The sequence below is a fragment of the Arachis ipaensis genome, chromosome B09 (genome assembly GCF_000816755.2).
Source record: "Arachis ipaensis cultivar K30076 chromosome B09, Araip1.1, whole genome shotgun sequence".
Classification (NCBI taxonomy): domain Eukaryota; kingdom Viridiplantae; phylum Streptophyta; class Magnoliopsida; order Fabales; family Fabaceae; genus Arachis; species Arachis ipaensis.
The window spans coordinates 23,198,386-23,212,196 of record NC_029793.2 but is presented as its reverse complement, the minus strand read 5'-3'; the positions used below and the strand labels follow the sequence as shown (position 1 = coordinate 23,212,196).

The 13,811-nt window shown below is 32.8% G+C and overlaps 1 long non-coding RNA gene and 1 pseudogene across 2 annotated transcripts; both read left to right on the top strand.

The window, feature by feature from the left end:
- Positions 866-2,374, top strand: LOC107615292 (annotated as a pseudogene).
- Positions 9,077-10,546, top strand: LOC110266676. Of its 2 annotated transcripts, XR_002354154.1 has the most exons (3): positions 9,317-9,532; positions 9,891-9,995; positions 10,079-10,546. It is a non-coding gene; the product is annotated as an uncharacterized LOC110266676 (long non-coding RNA). The 2 variants fall into 2 exon arrangements; XR_002354153.1 differs by having other exon boundaries at positions 9,077-9,532; positions 9,891-10,546.

Here is a 13,811-nt window from a genome sequence, read left to right as displayed (position 1 = left end):
CGTTGAGCCTCACAAGGAGGGCTAAGCTGGCCATGTGCAGGTATGGTATGATCCTGTCATCTAGGGTCATACCATGCTGCCTCCTGATGCTGGTAATAAATCGATGTGGCTGTACCGTGACAAAAAAATTTCTTTTAGAACCATCACAAGTTACATTAAATAAATTAACAATTTAATAAAAGTAAACTACATTAAATAATTTGATAAAGTAATCATCAACAATTTAATCCTAAATAATTAATCCTAAATAACCCTAAATATATTAATTCTAAATAAATTAAACTAAATTAAATTATTAAAAATTTTAACCAACCCAAACTAAATAAATTTTGAACGACTTAGATTTTTAACTAAATTACTAGGCCTTTAACCTAAAGCTTAAGAATTACATTAAATCTAAAAAATTAAACTAATTTACATTCTCATTTTATTTCTACTGCCTATTTAACCTAACATTAGAAACCTACCTAAACTCCAAAAAAGCTACTAATCTAGTTAATCACTACTTTAACTAAGCATTGTTAATAAGTAAACAACTAATCTAACTACCATTTGGGAATGTTGTTTTTAGAGATAAGTCATTGTTCTTTCCAAGCTAATGTTGGTCATGGCAGCTGAGTTTCTTGGATAAAGATTTGGGAATGTTGTTTTTACCTTTAGCTAAATTTTGTTGCTGACCTTCAATTCCTCTTCTTTCAATCTATGAAGGAGGTGCTTATCAAGAATCTGGTTGAGTTTAGGGTGCCAAAGACATAGCAATCCTAGCAAGGGCTTGTGCATGGATGCCACATGGTTTCATGAGTGTGAGTACATCATTGGGAGCTAGGAAAGCTTTATTGAGATCCCTTTATGAGCAGTGTGCTTCATGGGTGTTGATTTTGGTAATTGAGATACAATTTATAGTCAATTTATATATGTGATATATCATCATACTCATGTCTCAGATAAATTTAAGCAATATAATGCATCAGCTTTCCTTCTATACACTATGTGTACTATTTATTTTTGGGAGATTGTTGTTTAGGAAGAGTGAGATAGAGTTGATATTTTAGTTGTTCTATAACTTTCAGTCAGTGTTTTCATATATCAAATTTCAAAGCTTCTAGTTCAACTAAAATTAAGAAAAGGATTATCTTTTGGCCACACTTTTAAAAGTAGTCAACCATGGATTATGTTTCATTTGTTAGAGAGGTGAGTAAATCTTGAAGATTAGATTGATTATTTTTTATGTACTAATTAGGGGATACTCTGAATTAAAAAAGGTAAAGAAGATTATCTTTGTTTATTCATGTATGAAGAAATTACTAAATGGTATTTAATATTTAGCAACTAGTAATGTGTTTTATACTTGCAGTGAAATATGACTGTGTATTTGGTGATGACTTGGATTTAAGTGAAATAAGCTATGTATCAGAGGTATTATGCAGTTTCCTTTACTCCTGATCAGTAAATATCTTGGCAGATTCATTAACCAATTTACAATGTGACTCCAGCCATGGCCAAGGATGTCATTGGACTGGTTAGCATGTATCGTATTACAGGAGATGAATGGGATACATGGTGGGATGTAAAAGGTCACTTCGACGTAACGAGGTTATTAAATTGATAAATTTCAGTTTGGGTGCTTGCATTGTATCACTTATTATTACCTTTCAATAATGATGCTTCTCCATCCTTGGCTATACAATAAAGTTAGTTTATTCAATTTTGAATCAGGGATTTTGCAACTTCTAATCTGATAGGAGCATCTGGCTTAAATGGGAAATTCTGGCCTGATTTGGACATGCTTCCATTTGGATGGCTAACAGATCCTGGTATTATATAGAAATTACTTTTTGTTAGATACCCGAATCATAAAGCACTAGAACTATGGATGATTCTCATTAGACATTTTTAATCTGTTAATATGAAGATATTGTTGCTTCACTGATTCTGTTTGTTTACAAACACAAAAGATGTTTAAAATCATCTATCATTGATAATTGCTACAAACTCGTTTTAAAAATTGATACTCATGGTAATGTTGATGATCATCAAAATCCGGTAGGTGTAAATGAAGGTTCACACAGGTATTGTAGACGCAATCTAGAAAAGCAAAAGACACAGGTATTTGTAAAAGCACAATTAAGTTGCTTTCCCATATTGTCATGCAAATTTTGATGTGTAACATGTATTATCAGTACACATTGACTTGTTGTATTGACTTACAGATAATACTTCGGGCGATAGCAAAGTCTCCCCTAATGCATGGAGGGGATTTGCGAAAAATGATCCTACAACATATGGCCTTATCACAAACCCTATCCTTCTAGAGATCAACTCTTTTAGCCCAAACAATATGGAGGCATGTGAGCTTCATGTTTGTAATGGATGATTAGTAATCATGAAGTTTCATATTTGTAGTTAAGTATGTAAAGGAAATAGATAATGTAATAGTTGTTGGATTTGTAATGCATGTATTACAAATTTATGGGTAGTTGTTATGACTTTGTTTTTTTGTTAGAGCTTGTCATGTTATCAACCACTATATTTGGTGTACAAGTTTATGAAGGTTTTATATTGTTAATAGTAATTAAAATTGTTATGAAGGTTGTATATTGTCTAAATTTTACTTTATCTATGAATTTTGTTAGGTTTTATTACGAAGATTAAAAAAAATAATTGAACTTGAACAAACTTATAGCCACGCTTTGAAAGCGTAGTTATTCCGTACAGTAGCCACTTTTCACCACGCTTTAAAGCATAGCCATATCTCTAGCTACTGGCACGCTTTTAAAGCGTAGCCGTATCTAGCTACTGGCACGCTTTAAAAGCATAGCCATATCTCTAGCTATTGGTACCCTTTAAAAGCGTAGCCATATCTCTCGCTATTGTCACACTTTAAAAGCGTAGCCGTATCTAACTACTGACACGCTTTAAAAGCGTAGCCATATCCTCTCGCATACGGCCACGCTTAAAAGCGTGGCAATAGATAAAAGCGTGGCGACAAAAAAAGCGTGGCCATAGGTCACCAAAAGCGTGGCGATAGAGCTTCCGGCATACTAGCAGATGTGACCCTTTCAAAAAGCGTAGCGAAAAGCTATCGCTACGCTTTTTTCTACTTTTTGCCATGCTTTAAAAGCATAGCAAAATTATGGTTTTCTTGTAGTGTACTATGGTGCTATGTACACATGTTCTAAGTATTTTCATTAAATTGTAAGGTATACCAATTATGATGATTCTTTAATTATAAGCTTATTTTATGAATGATTTCATTTTATTTGAAATTTATTTTATTTCCTTTTTTATCAAAGTAAGTAATACATGATGAACGGATCCAATCAGTGGAGATCGAATATTGGATCTAAGTTTGAAGATTTGGAGACAGTGATAATATTATTTTGCTTCAAGATGCTAAAATGATTCATGTGGATCATGATTTCTTTTTTTTTTTTTTTGTCTATGCATATAATGATTTGATGAAAAGATTAAAAAAAAAACCATCTATCTTCACTAACGACCACAAATTTCCATTCTTAAATATTGTACGTAAAGATTATTGTGTTGCAAAATCCCTTATGTAATTAAACAAAATGTTTGTTAGTCTTTGCGTTGATAATATATTACCAATATCTTAAGTTATAAATAAAAGTCAAGTCATATAAAAGCATTCTTGTATCATGCATTAAAGTTATTTTAACAAAAAATAATTAAAATATACAGCGAATAGCGGGAACTTAATGTAATAGTTGGAGTTGAAAATTTATTCTAAATTTTCATTAATTCTCCTTTCTTATTTGGCATGTTCATGTAATTTTTTTTATCACGTAATATAGTTGCATGAGAAATATATGTAGATATGAGAAAAATCTTTGCCTAAACAAATTGAAAATTTTCTTTTTCCATTTTTAGCCACATGTTCGTTATTAGCTAATCAAAGATGTTTTCTAATTTTACCTAAATGCTTAAAATAATAAAAATATACTAGAAGACTACAGAATTTATTATTCTTAATTATTAATTAGTTAACCATCAATCTTTAAAAATATAGGCTAAAATATGTTGTTAAATTACCAAACTAAATAAATTATTAGATTGATGTTATAGTTAAAAGCGAAGACTAATAAATTCTAATAGTCCTCTAACATTTCTCTAAAATAAATTTTAATTTTATATCTATTATCTAAATTCATTTTTATATTCTAATTTTATCGGTATATTTTTAGACTTTCACTTATTATTATCTACTCTTTCCTCCAATAATTCCACTACCACCACTACTATTGTTGTTGCCAAAGGGATGGTCTACCAAAGGTAACGCTTGAGATATTGAATTGCAACTGCAACACATCTTGAATTCAACTGCAACACATCTTGAATTCAAAAGAGAAAACATAAGTCGTGCATATTGCCCCAGCTAGTTTAATTTGTTCATGACACTAGCAAGAAATTATATGTAATACGACATGTTATGTATAGCTAAAAAATTAAATTTAAAGAAAATTCATATGGATAATTACCTCCTCAAGTACAATAATAGAAATTTTTTGTACTTTATTGAAGTGATTTGATTTTGTCATGATTATTATCATCATCTCTGTATATGATGTTGAAAAATTCTTGATACCAAGCAACGATTTTTAGAATGGCATTGATAAGAGAGAGAAGTCATTAGCCCTAAAACTATTTAGAGAATACATAAGAATAACAAACTCCGTGATGTTTTAAGTTTTTTCAATCATTCTATTTATAATAGTACTACAAAGTATAGTTATCAGAACCGAATCGATAATTAACCCGGTCATACGATCGGATCACTAGGTCAACTGGTGAGTTATTGATTCACCTGGTTGACCCAGTCATAATTAAATAAAAATATAAAATTATAAAAATAAAATTAAAATTAAAACTTAAAACTTAAAATACATATCTTTACAAATATATTAATAACAATCAAGTATCATGTATCAATTCTTAGATATATGTTCGAACCTTAGTTTAATTTCTGTTACTGTTGAAGTGGACATGCAGAGCTCTTTCGGTGGTTCAGCGGCACGTGGGTGCATCGTGGACCTGCGCTGGACAACAAAGTCCGCTCCAAATCATCAATCGGTCAGACTACCAGTTCATCGGTTTTTCAATCAAACTGACTGGTCCAGTCCAATTCTGATAACTAGGCTACAAAGAACAAAAAAATGCTGACATAATTCATGGCAATATGGAAGGACAATAAACAAAAATTTTGAATAATTTTTTTCAAGTCAAAATGCATTAAATAAGAAGATCTTTTTCATAAATGGGGAAAAGATGTTTATAAAATTTATGGTAAAAAATTAACAAGTTGAAAAATAAAAGTTAATTTCTTCATCATTTATATTAAATTCCATCCATGCATTGTATATTTGAATGAAAATATTTTATTATTATGCAAAGATTCTTTATTTTGCATTTCTTAATTTCTATTTGAATAATTGAATAAATATTAAAAATATTAAATCTGTAATTGTAGATGTTATATGTATGAAAATATTCATATTAAGTTAAATACGATAAAATTTTATGAAAGGATAAAGGAACAATAGCCTATTTTCTTCCTATACACAGAATTTTTAGTATATGAAATTATATTGGATTTTTTAATTTTGACAAGCATAAGTCAACTTTGAAAAACTTCTCTTTAAGTGCTTTCAAAAAGAATCTTAAGTTTTAAAAACTACAAGTATAAACACATAATCTTCTTTATCTACCAAACATAAATAAGGTGTTTCTACTTTTAAAAAACGCAAACACCTTTTTAAAAAATTGTCACACTAAGCCTATGATAGGAGAAATATTGGAAAATCTAATAAAAGAGTATTATTGTCTATTTATAATAAAATTTTTGTCTTTCTGTTATATATTTTTTTAAATAGATATTTTTTAATAATTAAATATTATTAATGATCCTTAAGATTAATTTTTCATATTACAATTTGTATTAGAAATATAAATGGATGAATTAGACAAATTTAATGATTTCGGGTATTTTTAGCATCTGATCACTAAAACTAATTGTTCTTGCTATAAAAGGGTTTGTACAAGGTTTAGCTCATTGTAAAAGGGAAGACATGTCTTATCTTCTCCATGGATGAGGTATACATCAAACTCTAAAGAATATCAAATGGGATGGATAACTGCAAAAGGTATTTTGACACTCAAGTCAGTAATATTTCAAATAAGAGAGTGAAAGTGACTTAAGGTAGTATTAAATTTGCAGATATATTCTATCTTTTACCATGATTTACCTTAGATAGATTTACCTATGGAGATATTATCGTTTTTAAATATCTTCGGTTGCTAGTGAAAACGTATGTGGGCTATAGTGAGGTAATGTTTAAAGTTCCAATATCTGTTTTGACTACTTTTCCGAGCTATTAGGGATGCGTACAAGGAAGTTATTTTTCTATTTTACTTGAATGATTATATCTATTTGTTTGACTTGTTCTTCGAGCTATAGGTGACAGTTACCGAGTAATATAAGATGGATCGGATTGTAATGGCTGAGTTATGCACAACAATTCGAGTTATGGTTGTTTACAAGTCATGAAAACTCTAACGTTCTTTTGACCTAATTTTCAAATTATAATTTATAGAGGTCGAGTTATAGTGACCGGATCACTAATAACCGTCTTTTATATATTATTCTAAAATACTTCATGGATAGTACAAATTAGTTACTAAATCAATCACTATGTATTTATATATTTATACATATTATTTCGTACGTTTTCTTACTAAATAAACAGCTACTAGAATAATCCAATCTACCATAGTAGAATAATCAAATATACAATAAAGAAATAATCAAATTGTTTACAATAGTATAATAAAAATTTTTTGTGAGATACTAAATATATGTTTCTATACTCAATAATAGCTTATTAATAACTATTTTTTTGTTCACAAAATACAAAATCATTCACCACATATTATATATCTTACTTCACATATCTTACTTATAAAAGAAACTGCCACCAGAATATAATCATTTTGACTGTGGGCACTTTCAGGTGGAACGACTACCATGTCGCCATGTTATTGCTTGCTGCGTGATAAACCCGAATTTTGTGGTTTATCTTGTGCTTAATTTGGAAGATTTTATCACCTTTTCTCACATTTATTCAACGAAATAGCATGGTTTTGTAATTCTCCCTTAAATTGTGCCTAAGTGTACAAACATGCTTTTTATGCCCTTAAATTGGTGATTTTAATTCACATTAATTCCATTCGATGCCTTGATGTGTTCGTTGAGTGATTTCAGGTTCATAAGGAAAGTATTTGATGGAAGAAGTGAAGAGAAAAGCATGCAAAGTGGAGAATTCATGAAGAAATGAGCATTTGGAGAATTGAGGGCCACGCGCACGCGTCATCCACGCGTACGCGTGCGTTGAAGATTTGCAAGCCACGCGCACGCGCCACCCACGCGTAAGCGTGAGTAGGAGTTTTGGCCAACGACGCGCACGCGTCCCCCACGTGTACGCGTGACGCTCGACACGTGACCCACTTAAAGTGAAATCGCTGGAGGCGATTTCTGAGCTGCCCAGGCCCAAATCCAACTCGTTTCTGAGGGTATTTCATGCAGAATTCAAGCTTGGGCAAGGGTGGAGCACTTAGTTGTAGCTTAGCATCATGTAGTTTAGTTTCTAGAGAGAAGCTCCCTCTTCTCTCTAGAATTAGGGTTCCTAAGGTACTTTGCATCTTAGATCTAGGTTCAATTTATTGTTCTCATCTTGTTTTCTTTACATTTTCATGCTCTAGTAGTTTGATTCTCTTAGTTTTCATGTTAATTTCCCCTTTATGCCTCTTTTATGTTAATGAACTCATGTTGGATTTGGATATCTTTTAATGCAATTTAATGTTTGATGTTCTTTTATTGTTGAATTGAGTTGTTATTATTAATTCCTTGCAATTGGTAGTTAGTAGATTTTATTCTTCCTTGCAATTTATTATGCTTTCCTTTTATGTCTTCCAAGTACACTACAAGAAAAATACCCATTCAGCCACACTTTTTTTAAATTACATTTGAAAAGCGTAGCCTATTCTATGAATAGGCTACGCTTTTCTCCGTGTTGCCTTTTTATAAGAGAAAAGGATACACAATTGTGGCATCATTTAAAAAGTGTAGCCTTAGGTATTTTAGAAATCACTTATAAAATGTAGCCGTAGGTTGATATCTATAGGTTCACTTTTTGTATCAAAGGGAACGCTTTTAAAGAGTAGCCTATTTATTAAGTTTTGGGTGCGTTTTAAAAGTGATGCCTAATGTTTCTAGAGCGAAAAATTTGACACTTGGTGAATTTTTTAATTTCCCTCTTAACTTTTTACCGGTGTAAGCTCACACTTCGTAAAAATTTTCCCTCCAAAGCTCAGAAGTCACCTAACTTGTCACCACCAACACTTCGTCGCCTATCTCATCAAACCCCAGATACGTTCTGCCGTTGCACTATCCACTCAAGAACCATCGGTGTCGCCAGAAATTAAACTCCAAATACGCTCTGCCGCCGTCGTCTTCGAATGCCAACGAGAGAGAGAGAGAGCTCGAGGAAGAGAGAAAACGCAATGGAGGAGAGAAGAAAGGGGTGCTCTGTTGCCGCTGAAGCTCCACCGCCGCTGCTAGGGCTCCACCAACACAAATACGTTCTTTCAAGGGAGGCATTGACACAGCTCTCCAAAGCACACTTAGGGATTTTTTTACCCTTTTCCCCCAAAGCACACTGATCATATCGCACCCTCACCTTCGATTCCCCATCAGAGAAACCTTTCGTGCCCTCACCTCTCACCTTCGCAACTCACCGTCCCCACTCACCGTCGCTCCTTCCCCACTCAGCACTCACCACTCACGACTTCGCCACTCACCGTCAGCTACGCCCTCCTGTTCGCACCATCGTCGTCTCTGCCCTTAGCTCATCCTCTCTGCGCTCAGCTCATCTCTCTAGGCTCACATCGTTGAGAAGGTATCTATAGATTTCTGTATGGTTCTGAAATTTGGGTAGTTAGGGTTCCAATTTTAGGGTTTTTAATTTGGGGATTTTTTATCTGGTTTATATGCAATTGTGAATTATGATTTGATGAACAACCTATGTATTGTTGATGAACATACATGCTATTTATTTATTTCCATCCGCGTCTACTCGTTCTTCTTGCCTCTGCGTATTCTGGTTCCATTTTCTCCTTTGAATCCGCCGCTGCTTGTGCAATCTGATGATGAACTTTTTTTTTAATGGTTGAGTATATTGCTAAATTTATTGCTTTAATCATTAGGTGCTGTGTTAAGGAAGGAACAAAATTTTTCTGCAACCCAGCATGTTTAAGGAGAGTCGCAAGCTTATGCTAGGTCCATACGTCTTTGTTGTATGCTATAATTGCTAGTGCTTCCTCTAATGAACTTGTATTCTATAGTTGGAAAATAATTAATGTTTTTCATATGTAAGGCTATGTTCACACTGCAGGAGTGACTATTGTTCATCAATTCTGCCATCTTGGCTCTTTCTCTTTTCTTAGTGGTGGTTCTGTGGTACGTTTTACTTTGAATCTCTTTGTTTTGAATTTTTCTGTTTGTCACAAAAAAGATATGATTGTTATGATATCATGTAAGGATAGTATATAACACTTAAGCCAATTAGAAAAAAGTTTATGAAGGCTGTGATTAGTAAGTATTGTATGAGGAATATGGTTGTTCTTGATTTTGGAATTCAATAGAGCATTATTGGTCATCGGGATGATTAATAGAAAGTTGATTAAACTGGGTCTAATGTGTTATTGATATTGAATTTTCCTTATATAACTTGTTAAAGCAAATACTGTTACCATGCCAAATGATTTAACATTACTCAGGTGTGCAACTACAATGTCATATTCTTATATACATGCAGGTTTCACAAGATGTTCAAAAGTACACAATGGTAGCCGGAGAAAGAGTGGAGCTTCGGGGTCTAAATTTAGTGGGCCTGACTCGACGTGGATTCAGCACTGCAGAGGTTATACTAACAAAAATTTTAAAATTACTCGTCTTCGATTGTTTTTCATTGCAACTAAACTTCTCTCTTGTTTAATTATCCAGATCAGGAACCTTAAAGCAGCCTATCGGAAGATATTCATGCGTGCTGATGCAAATGTCGGGTCATTCGAGGACAGGCTTGCCGAAGTGGTATTTCTCTGTTTTGCTTTATTGCTTTCAGGTAGCCATGATTTGTAGTAACTTAGCACTGTCACATTATAGATATAATTGCGCTGGTGTGGTTAACCACCTCCTTCCCCCGGTGGCACACGCAAAAGAAAAAAAAAAAAAGAAAAGGGAAAGAAAACTGCATGTTGCCTTTTGTCTGATATAAATTTCTAACCTAAGGTTGTTAATAAATAGATCTCTTTTATTTCACAAGATATATATTTTTAGTGAGAATATGAAAGTAAAAGCATTAACATTGTATTGTGGCATTTTTTCCGTATGGTTTGCCACATGGATCATGATTGTTAAAAAATATTAAATAGAAGAAAGATACTTTCAAAAACTTCAGGGTGTTATGCTGTGGCTTGGATGGAGGATGTGAGGAGTATTTGTTTGTTTAAGTATCATTACTCAAATAAATTATTACTTTTTGCTAAGTTTGTGAGTTGTAGTCATTATGTTAAACTGGTTGTATTGATGATATTCATTGTGATGTTCTCTCTTGACAACTTTAAATTGGAGGATATTTAATTAATTCCCATTAAAATGGATAGCTATTCCTTTTGGTTGGTCTCTGTGTGTGTGTGTATATATATATATATTTTATCCTCCATTTCATTGTATTATTCTTCCCTCATAATGGATATTCTTTTATATATATTTTTTGCTCCCCTTAGTTTGGAATCCGGGAACAGAGGCCAACTTTCGCTAATATCAGTCCATCAAGTTCTTATTCGCATAAGGAGGTATGCATTGAACATTATCCTTGAAAATATTTAACGTGCTTACTAGTTTCTTGCTAGTTGTGTAAGGGGGAAATAATTACATGCCAGCTGAACAGAAGTACGGTATTTCAATTCCTTTGCATGTTGAAGTTTTTCTTGAATTTAGATCTTAATTCGGTGGACTTTGAATAAAACATAACTAACATAAATACTTAAGATTACCTCCCCTATCCAAATGATATTCCAGTGGAGAAATCTTTATGCTACCTAGCTTCTTGAGTGTTTATTTTAATTTTTTATTCTGCCTAGAATTATAATAAATGGCAAAAAAAGTGTCTCATTTTCTCGTGCAGAATCGCATTTGAGCGCTGCTTGTTATTATTAGTGTTGAATTCTAATTTTGTTCTTTATTCAATTTGATGGTTTCCTGTGGTTTAGGGTTCTGATTTTATGGTTAAGTGAAATTTGAGAGGTTTGGGATTCCGATTCGCGTTATACTGCATGATCAATGCCGAGCAGCAGACTTTCATTTTCTCTCAGTGACATTTAATCGAAAAAGAGGAGAAACTATTAGTAAGTGTAGCTTCTGCTAAAGAGCTTCTCTTCATGTGGTATTTCAGGGTAACTCAAGAGCTTCTCTTCATCTTTATATTCATGTTTGGACGGCAAGTACTAAACTTTACCATTACAGACTAACTGTGATGCGAAATGCATGCTTCCATTTGGATTAAGTTAAAGGGTACTTCATTTTGTACCTTTATCTATATATGCTATACCTGCATGCAAATGGGCATTGAATTCTTTGGATATGCATGGCTTAGTGAGCATTTAATTGGTTCAACTGTATGGACTCTTGAAATATATTAAAAATATATATGATTTTTTTTCCTACCCAATTGCATAGGCAGTCAAATAATGCACACTTAGGAAATAGTTTCTTTTTTATTCCGTGGTTTATTCTTCTTAAGTGACTTGCATAATACATATTAGTGTTTTACATGTAGAAGATCAAAGTTTATGAGATTGAGGGATTGCCAATAGACTAAAATGTATTCATAGCTTCTCCTAACCTGATCAAGCATGGTGGGACTACAGATTTAATATGATTTAAGGTATCAAGCCCATGAACTTCAAGGGAGAAGCTTACCAAATAATGCTATCAACTTTTTTCCTGCATGATAATGATGATGATTATTGCTATTTTTATTTTTGTATGAAAAAAAGCAAGAAGAATTTTGTACCTTATGATGGAAATAATTGTCAAGGTTTGAGCTGATATTAAATGAAGTTTTGTAGTTGACTGATCTATAAACAGGTTATTGTTTCCCATGGAGATTGTGACAACTGCAGCTGAACTTGGGATAAAGCTAAACACTACCACAGTTGAAGAATCTAAACAAATGAAGAAAAAACTGGTTTACAATCTAGAGCTGAATTTTTTGTGGACCAGGACATGAAATTAGGTATCGTTTAATCTTCAGCATTTAATTCAAACTCATGTCACTATTTTTAGTTGCTAGGTTAAAATGTTTATATTTTTAGGCTCAGATTTTCAGTTTATTTGCTTATAATCTTATATTTTAAATTGTTATCAATTTATTTCCATGTGACAGTTTTATTAGGTTAAAATGTTCATATTTTTAGGCTCAGATTTTCAGTTTCATGACACTTAAATTGTTATCAATTTATATCAATGTATTTCTTTTTCAGCTACTCATATCACATTATGTGTAGTCTTCAAAGAAACATGTGTGATAATGAGACAGGCCATGTCCTTTATGAGACCATGTTTGTTTGGAATGAATTCTTGGCACGAGGAATTAGGAATCACCTCTAGAATGCTCTTTGGACGGTTGATTCTGGCGGCTGCAGGTGTAGCTAAAGATCGCAAGTGCACCGCTTTTCCTCCTGTTAAACCGGCATTGGTTGCCTCCGGTACTCATTGGGTTGAACCAGACACCATAGCAGCAAAAGATGGTAATCTCATTACTGCCGCCACTTATGAAGGGCACCCTGAATTTATTCAGCACTTCATGAAGGCACTAGGAGGCAACATAAGTGGCTCCAACAAAAAAATCCTTTCTTTGTGGGGTACGTTCAAATGATTTTCAGGCACACAACTCATAGGGACTTAGTACTCAGGGCACTAAGGTCTTTGTTTATTCTCTTTTCTTTTATTTATTTTAATAATAGATTTAATTTGTAATCCTCTTTATATTCATTGATACATGGAAAGTAGTAGTTTAGACATGTTTCATTTTTTTTTACTCTATTGTTGAATGATTGTTCAATTGAATAGTTTGATCCATTGTTTTATGTACTAATATATTGTAATAGTATAGTGCTTGTGAATCTTTAGAATGTATTTGCTATGTTTTGCTAGAATATTTTTTAGTTTAGTATAATTGTGTATTTATTTTTATTTTATAATATTTAATTTATTTAATTAAAAATACATAATTATATATATAATCATATTATAAATATTATGTTGTACAAAAAATTATTAGAATATTATATATATATATATATAGAAAATTAAAAAAAAACAACGAGGGACCTAAGGCTACACTTATAAAAAGTAGCCATGGTATACAATGTGGCTACGCTTTACAGGTGATGCAGTAGCGTTGAAAAGCGTAGCCTATTCTGGCAAAAATGGAAGCTGAAAAGCGTAGCCTTTGGTCTTGAATAGCATCACTTGAAAAGCGTACCCTATTCCCAAACGCCAAAAGCGTAGCCCTTGGTGCAGAAAAGCGTAGCCTTTGAGAATAGGCAACGGCCGAATAGGAATCACCCCAGAAAGCGTAGCCGTAGCCCAGAAAGCGTAGCCGTAGCCTAAGGCATCACTTTTTTCAACTTTTGGCTACACTTTTCAAGTGTACCTGAATGGGTGTTTTTCT